Source organism: Trichomycterus rosablanca, chromosome 4, assembly GCF_030014385.1.
Source record: "Trichomycterus rosablanca isolate fTriRos1 chromosome 4, fTriRos1.hap1, whole genome shotgun sequence".
Classification (NCBI taxonomy): domain Eukaryota; kingdom Metazoa; phylum Chordata; class Actinopteri; order Siluriformes; family Trichomycteridae; genus Trichomycterus; species Trichomycterus rosablanca.
This window is the reverse complement of record NC_085991.1, coordinates 39,821,900-39,836,557: the sequence shown is the minus strand read 5'-3', so window position 1 is coordinate 39,836,557 and position 14,658 is coordinate 39,821,900. Positions and strand designations below refer to the sequence as shown.

Genomic DNA, 14,658 nt, shown 5'->3' with positions numbered 1-14,658 from the left:
TTCTGAAAATAACTCAACACACAGCCATTAATGTCTAAATGGCTGGCAACATAAGTGAGTACACCCCACAGTGAACATGTCCAAATTGTGCCCAAAGTGTCAATATTTTGTGTGACCACCATTATTATCCAGCACTGCCTTAACCCTCCTGGGCATGGAATTCACCAGAGCTGCACAGGTTGCTACTGGAATCCTCTTCCACTCCTCCATGATGACATCACGGAGCTGGTGGATGTTAGACACCTTGAACTCCTCCACCTTCCACTTGAGGATGCGCCACAGGTGCTCAATTGGGTTTAGTCCATCACCTTTACCTTCAGCTTCCTCAGCAAGGCAGTTGTCATCTTGGAGGTTGTGTTTGGGGTCGTTATCCTGTTGGAAAACTGCCATGAGGCCCAGTTTTCGAAGGGAGGGGATCATGCTCTGTTTCAGAATGTCACAGTACATGTTGGAATTCATGTTTCCCTCAATGAACTGCAGCTCCCCAGTGCCAGCAACACTCATGCAGCCCAAGACCATGATGCTACCACCACCATGCTTGACTGTAGGCAAGATACAGTTGTCTTGGTACTTCTCACCAGGGCGCCGCCACACATGCTGGACACCATCTGAGCCAAACAAGTTTATCTTGGTCACGTCAGACCACAGGGCATTCCAGTAATCCATGTTCTTGGACTGCTTGTCTTCAGCAAACTGTTTGCGGGCTTTCTTGTGCGTCAGCTTCCTTCTGGGATGACGACCATGCAGACCGAGTTGATGCAGTGTGCGGCGTATGGTCTGAGCACTGACAGGCTGACCTCCCACGTCTTCAACCTCTGCAGCAATGCTGGCAGCACTCATGTGTCTATTTTTTAAAGCCAACCTCTGGATTTGACGCCGAACACGTGGACTCAACTTCTTTGGTCAACCCTGGCGAAGCCTGTTCCGAGTGGAACCTGTCCTGGAAAACCGCTGTATGACCTTGGCCACCATGCTGTAGCTCAGTTTCAGGGTGTTAGCAATCTTCTTATAGCCCAGGCCATCTTTGTGGAGAGCAACAATTCTATTTCTCACATCCTCAGAGAGTTCTTTGCCATGAGGTGCCATGTTGAATATCCAGTGGCCAGTATGAGAGAATTGTACCCAAAACACCAAATTTAACAGCCCTGCTCCCCATTTACACCTGGGACCTTGACACATGACACCAGGGAGGGACAACGACACATTTGGGCACAATTTGGACATGTTCACTGTGGGGTGTACTCACTTATGTTGCCAGCTATTTAGACATTAATGGCTGTGTGTTGAGTTATTTTCAGAAGACAGTAAATCTACACTGCTATACAAGCTGTACACTGACTACTCTAAGTTATATCCAAGTTTCATGTCTATAGTGTTGTCCCATGAAAAGATATAATGAAATATTTGCAGAAATGTGAGGGGTGTACTCACTTTTGTGATACACTGTATATGTATATATATGTATATATATATGTATATATATATGTATGTATTTGTGTGTGTGTGTGTGAGATACATATGGGTTTTTCACTAAAGTGTAAAAGATGTTCTCACTTATGTTAATAAATGTTTATGCTGCAATTTCGCACAACACTCTGAGTCTCTTTCTGAATTCAACAAATATGTAAGAGACCTAAAGCTGAAAGAGGACACTAGTGCATTTGGCCCCCACACACAGTCAGGAACTTGTTCAGAAAAGCAAATATTTCCTCAGAGATTACGGCTGTAGGAATTTGAGGTCTCCAGTCTATTAAACACAAATCCCTTATTCTCTGTCCTAGCGCTACATATGCATATGTGTCATGTTTTCCAGTTTTTATGATCATAGTGAAACTGCATTAACAGAAATGTTCTGCAAATAGCTTATAAAGGTTTAAATGTTTTCACAAAAAAGTAAGAACCCTGACCTAAACTTTCAAAGGGTTCAGTCAAATCAGCATGTTTCTAGCTAAATACATGCAAAGTAAAAGGGCTTTGCGCCCTGCTAGATGGGTGTCGCACAGCAACATGGATGCGAAGAATCATACAATGCATACAATTGCCAATTTAATTTGAATAATTTTCATTTTATTTGGTAAAATATCTGTTTAATTGTATTGTAAAGCAAACCTAAACAATATACAATGGTACAAAATACAATAAATCAAATATAAATAGGTCAATTTAAAATCCTAAACATAAGGACCATCAGTCTAATACGCAGTCAAACAGTTTTTACCCACAGACAGTGACAGGGACTCCACAAGAGATACACTAAATGGCCAAAAGTATTTGGACACCTGACCATGAGCTTGTTGGACATCTCATATCAAAAACAAATGCTTGTAAAATAGATTGACATTTTTAGTTATAACATCCACTCTTCTGAGAAGGCTTTGCACATTACTTTGAAGTGTGTTTGTGGGATTTTGTATGGCTGATCACCGATGTTTATCAAGAAAGCCAATATTGATTCCAGTTTATTTAAAGCTGTTTAGTCAGGTTGAGGTCAGGGTTGTGTGCAGGCCACTAGAGGTTCTTTAAACCAAGATATTTTTCATGTCTTTATATTTTTTTTGTGCACAGGGGCGCAGTCATGCTGGAACAGGAAAGTGCCTTCACTAAACTGTTGCTGCGAAAATGGAAACTGTTGCTGCAAAAAATTCCTTTATATAACTGTTATATATTTTATTAAACTTGGAGCTGTCGCGCTAACCGCAATTTTGAAATATCGTGGTATAGTGCAGCCAACCGCAGGGCATGCCAAGCAACCGCATCACCGCAATATTCACGTTTTTTCTTTCTTCCTTCTCTTTTTTTTTTTTTGCAGGGTCCATCTTGTTTTACGCTTACATTCGGGCGTAATAAATGTTAAATAAATTCATAATGAAAATGAACGAAGAGCGTCATTTTCACGCAACCTGTTCTCATGCGTTGCTGCTGAGTGTCAGGCTTTGTGTTTTAAATTGTAAACAATGGCAACAGGAATTATAGGCAAGTTTATTAATGATTAAATTGAGTTCTCACTCAATAAAATACTTGTAATTTAGACTATATTCAAACAGCCTTGGTGTACTAAAACACTTAATGACGGTTAATATGGCATTGCAGCCTGCAAATATTCTCTTGCTCGTTTGCTGGAATGATTTAAATGTATTTTTTTGTTGAATAAAAATGTATTGAAACGAATAATAACTTAAAATGTAGTATATATTGTTATGTTAATTATACCTAATAAATAGATAGTTATAACCAGGCTAGATTTGCTCTGCTCTGTGTATTACTGTAACGTCGGGAACATCGCTACCCCACTCAGATCCTCTATAAACCACATCAGGTGAACATGTTGGTTCTTCTAGCGCGCACGATAACGCAGGTTTAAGGTCTTACAGACTTTATTCTTTATTCTATTTTTTTTTTTTTTTTTTTTTTTTTTTTTACCATTTTTTGATTAGATGTGCGTTTTTAGCTTAAACACTTTTTTTTTCGTTTCACAGTGTATATCTAGCCTAGGCTAGAAGCTTAATTTAAACCCTTTTTTAATAGAGAAAAGACGCACATTCCTGCTCTGTTCTGTATTTAACATTAAACACGCATTTCATTGGTCTTAAAGCTGTCTCATCTTTGTCATTATAAAGCAATAATATACCGAATTATAGCCTAACAATAAAGCTTGTTTATATAGCTCTAAAATCCAGATCAATTAAGTAATTTTCAAAAACAAAAAAAATGGCGATATTCAGTGAAGGTCAGTTACTCTAATCTGACTGCATTTTTCAGTAACGAGTAATCTAACGCGTTACTATTTCCAATCCAGTAATCAGATTAAAGTTACTTATCCAAGTTACTGTGCGTTACTATTTTTGTCATTTTCCTTAGTAAAAAGATATATATTTGCTTTCTTCTTGCGTCTCGGGGAGTGACGTCTGGCCTATGCGACAGTTAGAATAGAATAGAATAGAATGCCTTTATTGTCATTGCACAGTGCACAACGAAATTTTTTGAGCATCTCCTTGACGGTACATGTATGTACACACAGACATATATATACACATGTATTTACAAAATAAACATATACACATCTAGATACAGAAATAAACGTGTGGTTTTAAGAACTTTCCAGAAAAGAAAAGAAGAAGAAGGTTATTGCACGGTCTCTATAAATTGCACATTATTTCCTAGGATGTAAAGTTTGATAGTTTAGTGTTTTTATGGCGGAGGGGTAAAAGCTTTTCAGGAGTCTGGAAGTACGGGCCTTGATACTCCTATAGCGCCTACCAGAGGGCAACAAGGAGAACAGGTTGCAACAAGGGTGAAATGAGTCCTTTATGATGTTTGTGGCCCGACGCAGGCATCGGGTTTTGTAAATGTTCTCTAGTGAAGGCAGCTCAGTGTTGATGGTTCTCTGAGCTGATTTGATTACCCTCTGAAGAGCCTTCTTGTCAGCCTCAGAGCAGCTGGCATACCACACCAGAATGCCATGGGTGAGTATGCTTTCCACCGTGCTGCGATAGAAGGACACCAGTAGCTGCTTGGACAGGTTGGCCTTTCTTAGTGTCCTTAAAAAGTAGAGCCGCTTCTGTGCTTTTTTCACTAGAGAGGTGGTGTTGGTGGTCCATGTGAGGTCCTGGGAGATGTGTGTGCCTAGGAATTTGAAATTAGACACTCTCTCTACTGTGTTTCCTCCGATGTCTAAGGGTGTAGGTTCCTCTCTCTGTCTCCTGAAGCTGATGACCATTTCTTTTGTTTTAGAGGTGTTGAGTGCCAGGTTGTTAATGGAGCACCATTCAAACAGTTTGAGGACTTCTTCCCTGTAGGCAGACTCATCTCCATTCTGTATTAATCCAATTACAGTGGTGTCATCTGCAAACTTGATGATTGAGTTTGTGCTGTGGGTTGGTGTACAGTCATGGGTGTAGAGGGAAGTTAAGTTAAGTTAAGTTAAGTCACGGGCTGCGTCTGGAATCGGTTACTTACAGAGTGTGCACTACATTGGAGGAAGTGTGCACTACTCGGCCAACGCCGAGTGATGACGTAATATCACCATGGTTACAGACTCATTACAAATCCCACTCGCCAAAATGTAGGATATTTATCGTCTTTTTGTTATTTATTTGTCTTTAAAAATGTTATTTTATTTATCTTACTTACACTTGTGAACAGAGGACTCCTCTCCAGGACTCCAGAGGTTTTCCACGTCTTTCTTGTTTCTTATTCCGCTTCAATCGCAGCTCCAGTTGCATTATGGGATACATTAGCGGACCGCATTATATAACTAATAAAGTAACTTGTAATCTAACTTAGTTACTTTTAAAATCAAGTAATCCATAAAGTAACTAAGTTACTTTTTAAAGGAGTAATCAGTAATCAGATTACTTTTTCAAGGTAACTATGCCATCACTGGCGATATTACCGCATACCGTGATATTGAGACAGGCTGAATATTGCAAGGGGAAATTCTCTCACCGCGACAGCCCTACTAGCAACTGTTTTGTAAAAGTTTTGCTAAGTGCCCTTATATGGATAGATATCTGTAAAAATACAAATACAGAAAGTGCATTTGTAAATTGTTTTAAAAACGTGTGCGCATAAGAAAAATGTCAGTGACCTCTGGCTAACATTTGATGTGGCTCTTATGATCAATTATGCATGTCTGGTTGAAACACTGATAATTTTTAAGTTTTATAATGCAAATACCTGGATGACAACAAAGAATTGTGTCAATAAAACCCTTTTTTTTTTTTGTTGCTGGTCCTTTTCACCTGCAGACTAGGTACATATTTATATTTAATTATTTTTCTTTCCAAGCTCTGCTCTTTCTCTCTGTTGCTGGGAGATCTCTATTGCCATGACGTGTGTATGTGCTATATCTCAACCCCCAGGATATTTTTTCCCACATCTTTGTAATTGGTTTACTTCTCAATATTCAAGTCATTTTACTTAAAGCCAGTTTACTTCAATGGCCAATCCTGGAGCAAAATAAATCTAGTTCAGGATTTTAGCTTTTAATATTAAGCTGTACCCTGTGTCCTGGAGTCTTTAGCAGGACTAAATTTAACAGACCTGGGTATCTGTGTTGATCCATGTAGCAAGTGATAGACTAAGGTAATACTTGTTGGTAACCGTGCATACAAAAGGGTCGCTGCCATGTCTTTTCTAAATTTTATTTGACACTGTACATCACAGTACAGGCGGCACGGTGGCTAGGTGGGTAGCACTGTCGCCTCACAGCAAGAAGGTCCTGGGTTCGATCCCCAGGTGGGGTGGTCCAGGTCTTTTCTGTTTGGAGTTTGCATGTTCTCCCCATGTCTGCAAGTGTGGTGAATTGGAGACACTAAATTGTCCAAGACTGTGTTTGATGTAACTTTGTAAGCTGGTGAACCTTGTGTAATAAGTAACCGTTCATGTCATGATTGTAACCAGAGAGTCAAACATGATGTTAAAATCCTAATAAACAAACAAAACAAACTTCACAGTACCTAATTTTAAAAATTAGCTCCTACATCATTTAAGACTTTAACTATTTATAAGCTGGTCTTTTAAATTAAATAAACACGCCCTAAAGCACTTGGGTGGTGCAACAGTCTTATATGCTAACCCTTCGCATAGAAAGTTGGAGCCTCTGGCTTTTGGCCTGATGCTAAACAGACAACAAGCATGTCTGAAAGGCTGAAGGCCAGATAGATCTTTAAAATGATCAAATCTGTGCCAAAAATATGTAAACAATGATGGCACTTTACTGACTTTAATCTAATGCAGTTGTGTTCTTCCGGTGTGCATGCTATCATATATAAATCAGAAATAAGTATTAAGTATATACTAGAGATGCATGAGTACGGATACTAGTATTGGGTATTAGCCCGATACCGCGCTCATTAACTCGTACTCGTACTCGCAAACGAGGCTCCGATACTAAACATCCGATACCTTGTACCTAGTGCACGTTGCTGCGTTAACGCAGGGATTTTCAACCTGTGGGGCGCGAGTGCCTGACCGGGGGGCGTGACATTGCGAGATTTTTTTACTTCTAAAACTAAAGCAATTCATTTTTCACCCACGGGAGACAGATTTAATTATTCTCACTGACCACGCTCACACGCACGTTTAATGTTATTTAGTTCCGTTTGACAAAAAAAAACAAAAAACTTCAAAATAGAGCTAACAGCGAAGATAACCGGTTACAAAAGCAGCGACCGCTGTTATAGGACGTGTTTGTGTTCAATACTCTGTTCAGTGTCGATACAAGTGATTCAGGAGTCGACTCATTTTAAGCTTCTTTTCTCAGTCATCTCTCCGTGTTTACTGTTATAATGAATGATGCGGTTGTAAATAAACACCAACTACTACAGAACATTTTGTGTGACTCGCTTACATTATAAAGCTCAGGCTTAATTATACTGGTTATTACCACAGCGGGAGCCGACTCAGAGTCGTTTACGATTTACCGAGGTGAACCACGAATGTATGTGCTGATAGAATCGGCTCAGATGGGATCGGACTGTATTATCCTTTTAAAGTAAATATTTCAATCAGCAGAATCGCATCGCATGTATGATGTGCACAGCGTTAATTACGTGCGTTTATTAATGAACGTTAACGTTAGCTTGTCAGAAGCTTTCTCAATGATGTCTGTGCAGTGTTTTTTTTTTTTTTTTTTTTTTTTTTTTTTTTTTTTTTTTTTTTTTTTTTTTTTTAACAATTAGTGATGGCAACCCAAGCAACTGTTCCACTGCACTATTTTACACTAAAAACTACACTATTCCATAATGCTCCAGATTGCATCATTCTAAATAGGTGTCGGTATCGGTATCGGCGAGTACTAAAATACATGTACTTGTACTCGGTTGGGAAAAAATGGTATCGATGCATCCCTAGTATATACGTATTACTTATTCCTGATTTAAAAACTACACCCTGAAGTAGGGCTGGGCGATATATCGAGATTTTATAATATATCGATATATTTTCATACGCGATATAAGATAAGACAATATCGCGTATATCGATATAGATGTTGCGTTCCAGTTAGATCCGACAGTTCGTCTTTCTCTTCTCCCAGTTTGTCTCTGCACATGTTCACCTGCCCCGCCTCTCTCCCTCACTGAACACAACTCGCCCCTCCCTCCCCACCACGTGAGTCCCCCGCAGGGCATGTTCTAAACAGCTCTAGTGACTACAGAGCTCCGTCTAAAAATGATATTTTCGTTGTTGATCTCTTTGAATCTATAACACTTGCATTGATGTAGATTTGAAAATGACAATACTGAATATAACATTTCAAGAACAGAACTGTTTATATGAGCTTTAATCTGGTCTGGGTGCGGAGTTTTATATCGGGCGCAGAACGCTGAGACGAGCGAGCGCAGCTACTATGGGGAGCGAGATGCGGGTTTTACCCCGAAAAAATAATAATGAAAACACACACAAGAAAAGCAAAAGAGAACTTAATATTTTCACAATGATTGGGAGGAAAAGTGTTTCATTCGCGGGACGACGACAGAGAGCGGCACAATGTGGAGAGAGGCTTCAGTACGTGTCACAGAAACGTCCATTTAAATCGTAGCTTTTTAAAAATCTTACTTAACTGATAATTTGTACAAACATGGGACAGAGTTCGTGATTTGTCCTAAAACAAAAGTAGTGATCAGTACAAACGGGATCAGTACAAACGAGACATTATTTGAAGATGGGACTGTTAATGATTTCCTAAAAAAAATGCTACAGAAGTCATAATTTGTAAAAATACATAAATAAAAATTGTGTGATTTTGATTAAAATGCTACAAATGTGCTCATTCATACAAAACTGTCAGGAACAATATTTACAAAAATATCAGATGGGATCGCGCTGACTTTCAAATATTGAAACTGATTGAGATGAACAGAAATAATGTTACATGTTTAAATATGTCTGTGTTTCCTGCCATGGTAAATCATTGTTAATAATTATTGCAAGAAATAATTAACATGTTATCAGACAGTCTCTTCACATATGAATATTTATTATTATTATTATTATTATTAATCATAATATTATCATTAAAGGTGAACCATGCAACTTTGTTATTCAGGAAGTTTGTCCTTTGGCTTACTCAGCACCCTTAAAGTAGCCCTCTGTTTCAAAAAGGTTGGTGACCCCTGATTTAATATATGCCAATAGTTTATTTTTGAGGAATTTCTCATGTTTATCTACAGCTGAATGTTAAAAAAAGTGCCTGTATAACATTTGGAACATGTACTTTGTCTCAGAAGTGTCTTTTTGTTATTACCTTATGGGATGAAAAAATATCGAGATATATATCGTATATCGCCGTTCAGCTAAAATATATCGAGATATTATTTTTGATCCATATCGCCCAGCCCTACCCTGAAGCACTCTGGTGGCTCAGCAGTCTTATACGCTAATCGCCACAACGGGCCATGTCTGAAAGGGCTGAAGGCCAGATAGGATTTCTCAACATTGCCACTTTAACAAGACCATCTACTGACTGGTTGATGTGCCTGCATAAAAAGTGGAGAAACACACAGACAGGCCAAAGCGTAACTCTCCAAACATGGCCCAGAGCTTCAGTGACTTCAGACATGTCAGAAGGAACTGCAGCCAGTCTGGAGTTTAAACGGGGGTGTCCTAAAGTCTGTATATTGGGTATGCTTCTAATGATTGCTTTATTAAAGAAAGTAAAATGGTCATTTAGTAAGTCATTTTAGAAAGTTAGAAATATACACATTCTAATTACATAAATGACTTCCAAAAATATGAAAAAAATTAATTCTGAATTTGGAAATAAATATAATAATCTAGCCCTTCATCCAAGTTTAGATAATATCAGAACATTTTTTTTTGTTAACTGTGGTTGTTCTAAAATTTTCTCTGAATATTTGAGTTTGTCCCCAAGATTTATTTTGAAAATGTTTGGGAAAGAGATTACCATGTCTCATATGTCCATCACAGTGTACTGGTAGCTCAGCAGCCAAGCTACTGGCTTTGCAACCATAAGGTTGCTGGTTTAAGTAGCACCAGTGCCAAGGTGCCACTGTTGGGCTCCTGAGCAAGACATTTCACCCACAGTTGCTTTCTTTGTATTCAGTCTCAAAGTGTCTGCTATATTCCATAAATGTAAATGTACAACTCAAATGTGCAGGGAAGCTGCAATTTCCTTTGGGATCTATAAAGTCTTATCTTATCTTATCTTTGGAAAATAAGAGATGAGAGAAAGTTAAACCTCATATTTTATTACTGGTCATATTGTTGAATGATTGATTATTTATTTGGTGCTTTTTCACTTTGCTCACCACAGATCAGCTGTTCAGGTGAATCATTTCAGTTAAAGCTATGTGTTTTTATGTGTGAAACTACTGAGATGTAGTTACATTAGATTCATTTCGAGCTAATAACGTTACACTGTTCTCTGATCGTTTTCACACACTGCACTCAAGCTCGCAGTAATTGAAACCCAGATTAAGTGGACCCACATTGGGGAACAGAAATTAGTACCTGGAAACAGACCTGTGTCCAGAAACTGCTTTCTCACATGCCCAAATGTACTGGTCTCTGGCTCAAAACAAAAGCTCAGTTGTGAACGCTGTTAGGTCTGTATGTTTATGTTTAAGTGGAAGATTAACTGGGTGCACTTACATTTCTTGGCCTGAATGAGCAATGATGTAAAAATGGGCTTCATTCCTCATGTTGCATTTTCACAAGTGCCTTAAACGCTACATTTAATTTGAATTAATTTGCTTATGATGCTTTTATTTTTTAAATAAAAATGTATTACTGCCAAATAAATGGTTGTAGATCAACAATTAGCTTAACATAAACCTGTTACTGGGTGGTGATAATTTCTAAAAGATATTGATTTAGTACAAAAATACAACAAAACATGTAAACTTGCCATATTTGGCTCCTGAGCCAGCTTTATTTTTATTTTCCCTGTCACAATGGCCTTAATTTCTCTTATATATTTGTATTTGGGAAATTAGTTACAGTAGCTCTGCATGGTTTGGTTGAAAAGGAATTACTACAGTGCCTTACCTAAGTTGCTTCTGTCTATGTACAAATATTAACAATTTATAATAATAATAGTAAAATCATGAGGTAACTTAGTATACTGTTGTGCTTCCATGAGCCAGAAAAGAACTTCAGTCTTTGAAACTGTACTAGATAGATGAAACACTATTCTACCAACACTCATTACCTCAACTCGTGTCTAAATATTGATGACGCACCAACACGATATTTTAAAATAGTGGGTGAGATTTGTTTACTGTAAGCACCTTATTATTTACATAATAGTCCTCTAACCATGCCATGACATCTCAAGCCCTGTATATGAGGGCTGCTGTTCGTCAGGTGGTCATGTAACCTACTTTTAGGGGCGGCAGGGTGGCTAAGTGGGTAGCACTTTCGCCTCACAGCAAGAAGGTCCTGGGTTTGATCCCCAGGTGGAGTGGTCCGGGTCCTTTCTGTGTGGAGTTTGCATGTTCTCCCCGTGTCTGCGTGGGTTTCCCCCGGGTGCTCCGGTTTCCTCCCCCAGTCCAAAGACATGCAAGTGAGGTGAATTGGAGAAACTAAATTGTCCATGACTGTGTTCAATATAACCTTGAGAAGTGATGAACCTTGTGTAACGAGTAACTACCGTGTGTCTGTTATGAATGTAACCAAAGAGTGTAAAACATGACGTTAAAATCCAAATAAACAAACAAACCTACTTTTAAACAGTTAATTAACTGTGATTTAAACCCAAAACATTTCTGCGAGATGTTCCTCCGAAGCCTAACAGATCCACTGCCCCCAAACTTTTTGGTTCAAGCAGTTAGGCCTGTATCATTATTTTGGTGTATGCAACACATAAATTTACCCTTAAGTCAGAAATGTGTTGGAGTATGATTTATCTTAGCATATGTTTTTTTATAAGTATTATATAATAACTAGGGCTGTCGAAGTTAACGCGATAATAACGCATTAACGCATTCTCAATTTAACGCGATTAAAAAAAATTAGTGCCATTAACGCAAATTCTAGTTCATGTTGAGACTTGACTGGTAGAACAAACGTTTTAATGTCGGACTTGCCACCGTTTTTTATTTGCGGTTTGTTAACATAATGTTACCGAGCGTGGTAGTGTCGTAGTAATGCACTTGCATAATAAAGAAGCTGCCAGTCCTCCATTCACGTAACGCTAGGACGGACACTTCAAAATCCTCCTTTTGGAGTGAACTGGTTTCATTTTTGATCAATATTATTTACCATTGGCTCAGGTACATGTCAAAACAAATGCTTTGTATTTCATTGGTTTAACAGCCTCATTTCACTGCTTACAGCGCTACCACTGGCCAATCGGAGAAGGTCCGCCCTCTAAATGCTAGTCTGTGATTGGGTGGTTGAATTTCGCCCGCCCTCTCTGTTTTGTAAACACCGCGCTACCTGAGTCAATCACTCAGCTCTCATGATCAGGAACGCGGTGAAAATGCCAAAAAGTAAACTTTTGAGGCAGCGATGAACGGACCTAAATATGAAAAGACACAACATTTAGTGAGTAAAACAGTCATTTGTTATATAATTCTTGCTTAAATTGGTCAAAAACTCTGTTATATGGGTTCTGGATTCATTCTGTGTGTTGCAGTAGCATGTCCCCCTGTTCCTAATAAGATGTCCGGCTTTTTGGGGTGTAATGTCCTCCTTTTTGTTACTATGAATCTGGCCACCCTAGTCTAAACACACTCAGTTCGTGTAGAAACGTCCATTAAACCACTGGATAGTATTACTGCCTAGTATGTGAGTGAATAAAACAGTTTTCTCTTGTCCCAGCAGTTTTTAACATCAGTACATTTAGCATAAAATGTGTTCACCATTGTAATTGTAACATTTCACTTAAAAATCCTTGTTTTCTATAACATTTACACAGATTTTTTTTAATGCGATTAATCGCGATTAACTATATGAAATTCTGAGATTAATCGCGATTAAAAATTTTAATCGTTTGACAGCCCTAATAATAACTACACTAATGGTATCATGAAGAACATGAAGAGATATTTGAGCATCTCTCAGTTGTTCATCGTCTAGTATTGAATAATACTAAGCTGGTTCTACACGCTATGTTTAAGATGTTTTCATCATTCTTATTTTGTTCTTACTGGTTCTTTATTACTGCCATGTTCACCACGTATTGCTGTTTTCTGTAATTAATAAAGCATGAATAATATTTATGTTAATGACACTCACTGATGTGTTATATTTTAATAGGCTGCTCAGAGCTTGTTGAACTAATGACTGTCAGTTATCGTTGAAAGAAATTGGCAACATTTTCTTATTTATTTAGTTTTTGTTCCCTATATAATCTGACCTGTCTGAGTTAGTGAGTCTTCAACATTAGTCAGGCATAAATCCAGTATTTATTTTTGTCTTGCTCTCTTTTTTCCACAGAGGTGGGAGAAGAATCATCGGCCTGTGGGGTTGACTGGCGGGGCCTGGTCATAAGGAGTTTGAACTGGAGGGAGAGGGGGAAGAACGAGGGAGAGAAGAGGAGAAAAGACTGAAACAAAGTGTCACGTTCACCTGCTTTAGACTGCTGCAGTGCCAGCTGGTCTGATTTTGCTTTAGGTTCATTGCGTTCGATTTCTGCAGCTGTACTTCGATTTTTATCATCAGTATCAAAATTATCACAGAATTACTGTTAGTATTTTATTTTTTCAGCATTTTTCTGACTATATTTTGGTATGTTTTTATTTGTTTGAGTTTTTTTGGGCTGTAAACAGGTTTTCACATCAGATTTGAACTGACATTTTTTCCTCCTGTATTATAAGGATATATTATCCACGCCCATTATAAGGCAGCTACTACCTATTATTTTCAAGTTTGGAAATCTTAAAATACACACACAACTCACACACTCTTACACACCTCTCAGCCTTCTCATCCGAGCCTGGTCCAGCCTGGTCTTGCCTGCTCCACTCCCCTGGACAGGGTAAGAGCTCATAAAATTAAACACACATATTTTTGCAGAGCTTGGTTTATACACGCTGTAGAGCCACAGTCACACTTGTTTTTTCAACAAAATTATATTATTTTTAAATAAAATTTGCATGTTCTTTTCCGTTTTGGATAACCGTTCTCAGTCATAACCGAAACGTAAATCTTTAACTTCTGTAATCTTATTTTACAAATTTACATTTGCTAAGTTAAGTAATTATTAAGTAATTATTATTCAATTAACCAATTAATATGAATACTTACCCATAGGGCTGTCGCGGTGACAGAATTTCCCCTTGCGGTATTCAGCCTGTCTCAATATCGCGGTATGCGGTTATATCGCCATTTTTTTGTTGTTTTTGAAAATTACTTAATTGATCTGGATTTTAGAGCTATATAAACAAGCTTTATTGTTAGGCTATGATTCGATATATTATTGCTTTATAATGACAAAGATGAGACGGCTTTAAGACCAATGAAATGCGTGTTTAGGCTATTGTTAAATACAGAACAGAGCAGGGATGCGCGTCTTTTCTCTATTAAAAAAGGTTTAAATAAGCTTCTAGCCTAGGTTAGATATACACTGTGAAACAAAAAAAAAGTGTTTAGGCTAAATATTTTAAATGCACATCTAATCAAAATATGGTAAAAAAAATAGAATAAAGAATAAAGTCTGTAAGAGTTTAAACCTGCGTTATCATGCGCGCT

General features: G+C 38.0%; 1 protein-coding gene across 6 annotated transcripts in view; it reads left to right on the top strand.

The window, feature by feature from the left end:
• The first annotated feature begins 13,721 nt into the window (after positions 1-13,721).
• gigyf1a (GRB10 interacting GYF protein 1a) overlaps positions 13,722-14,658 on the top strand; it is a 40,843-nt gene continuing 39,906 nt past the window's right edge. For all 6 annotated transcript variants that reach the window (XM_062994292.1, XM_062994291.1, XM_062994293.1 and 3 more), the window contains exon 1: positions 13,722-13,945. The gene's annotated coding sequence lies outside the window, so the exon portion shown is untranslated. The remainder of the gene's footprint in view (positions 13,946-14,658) is intronic.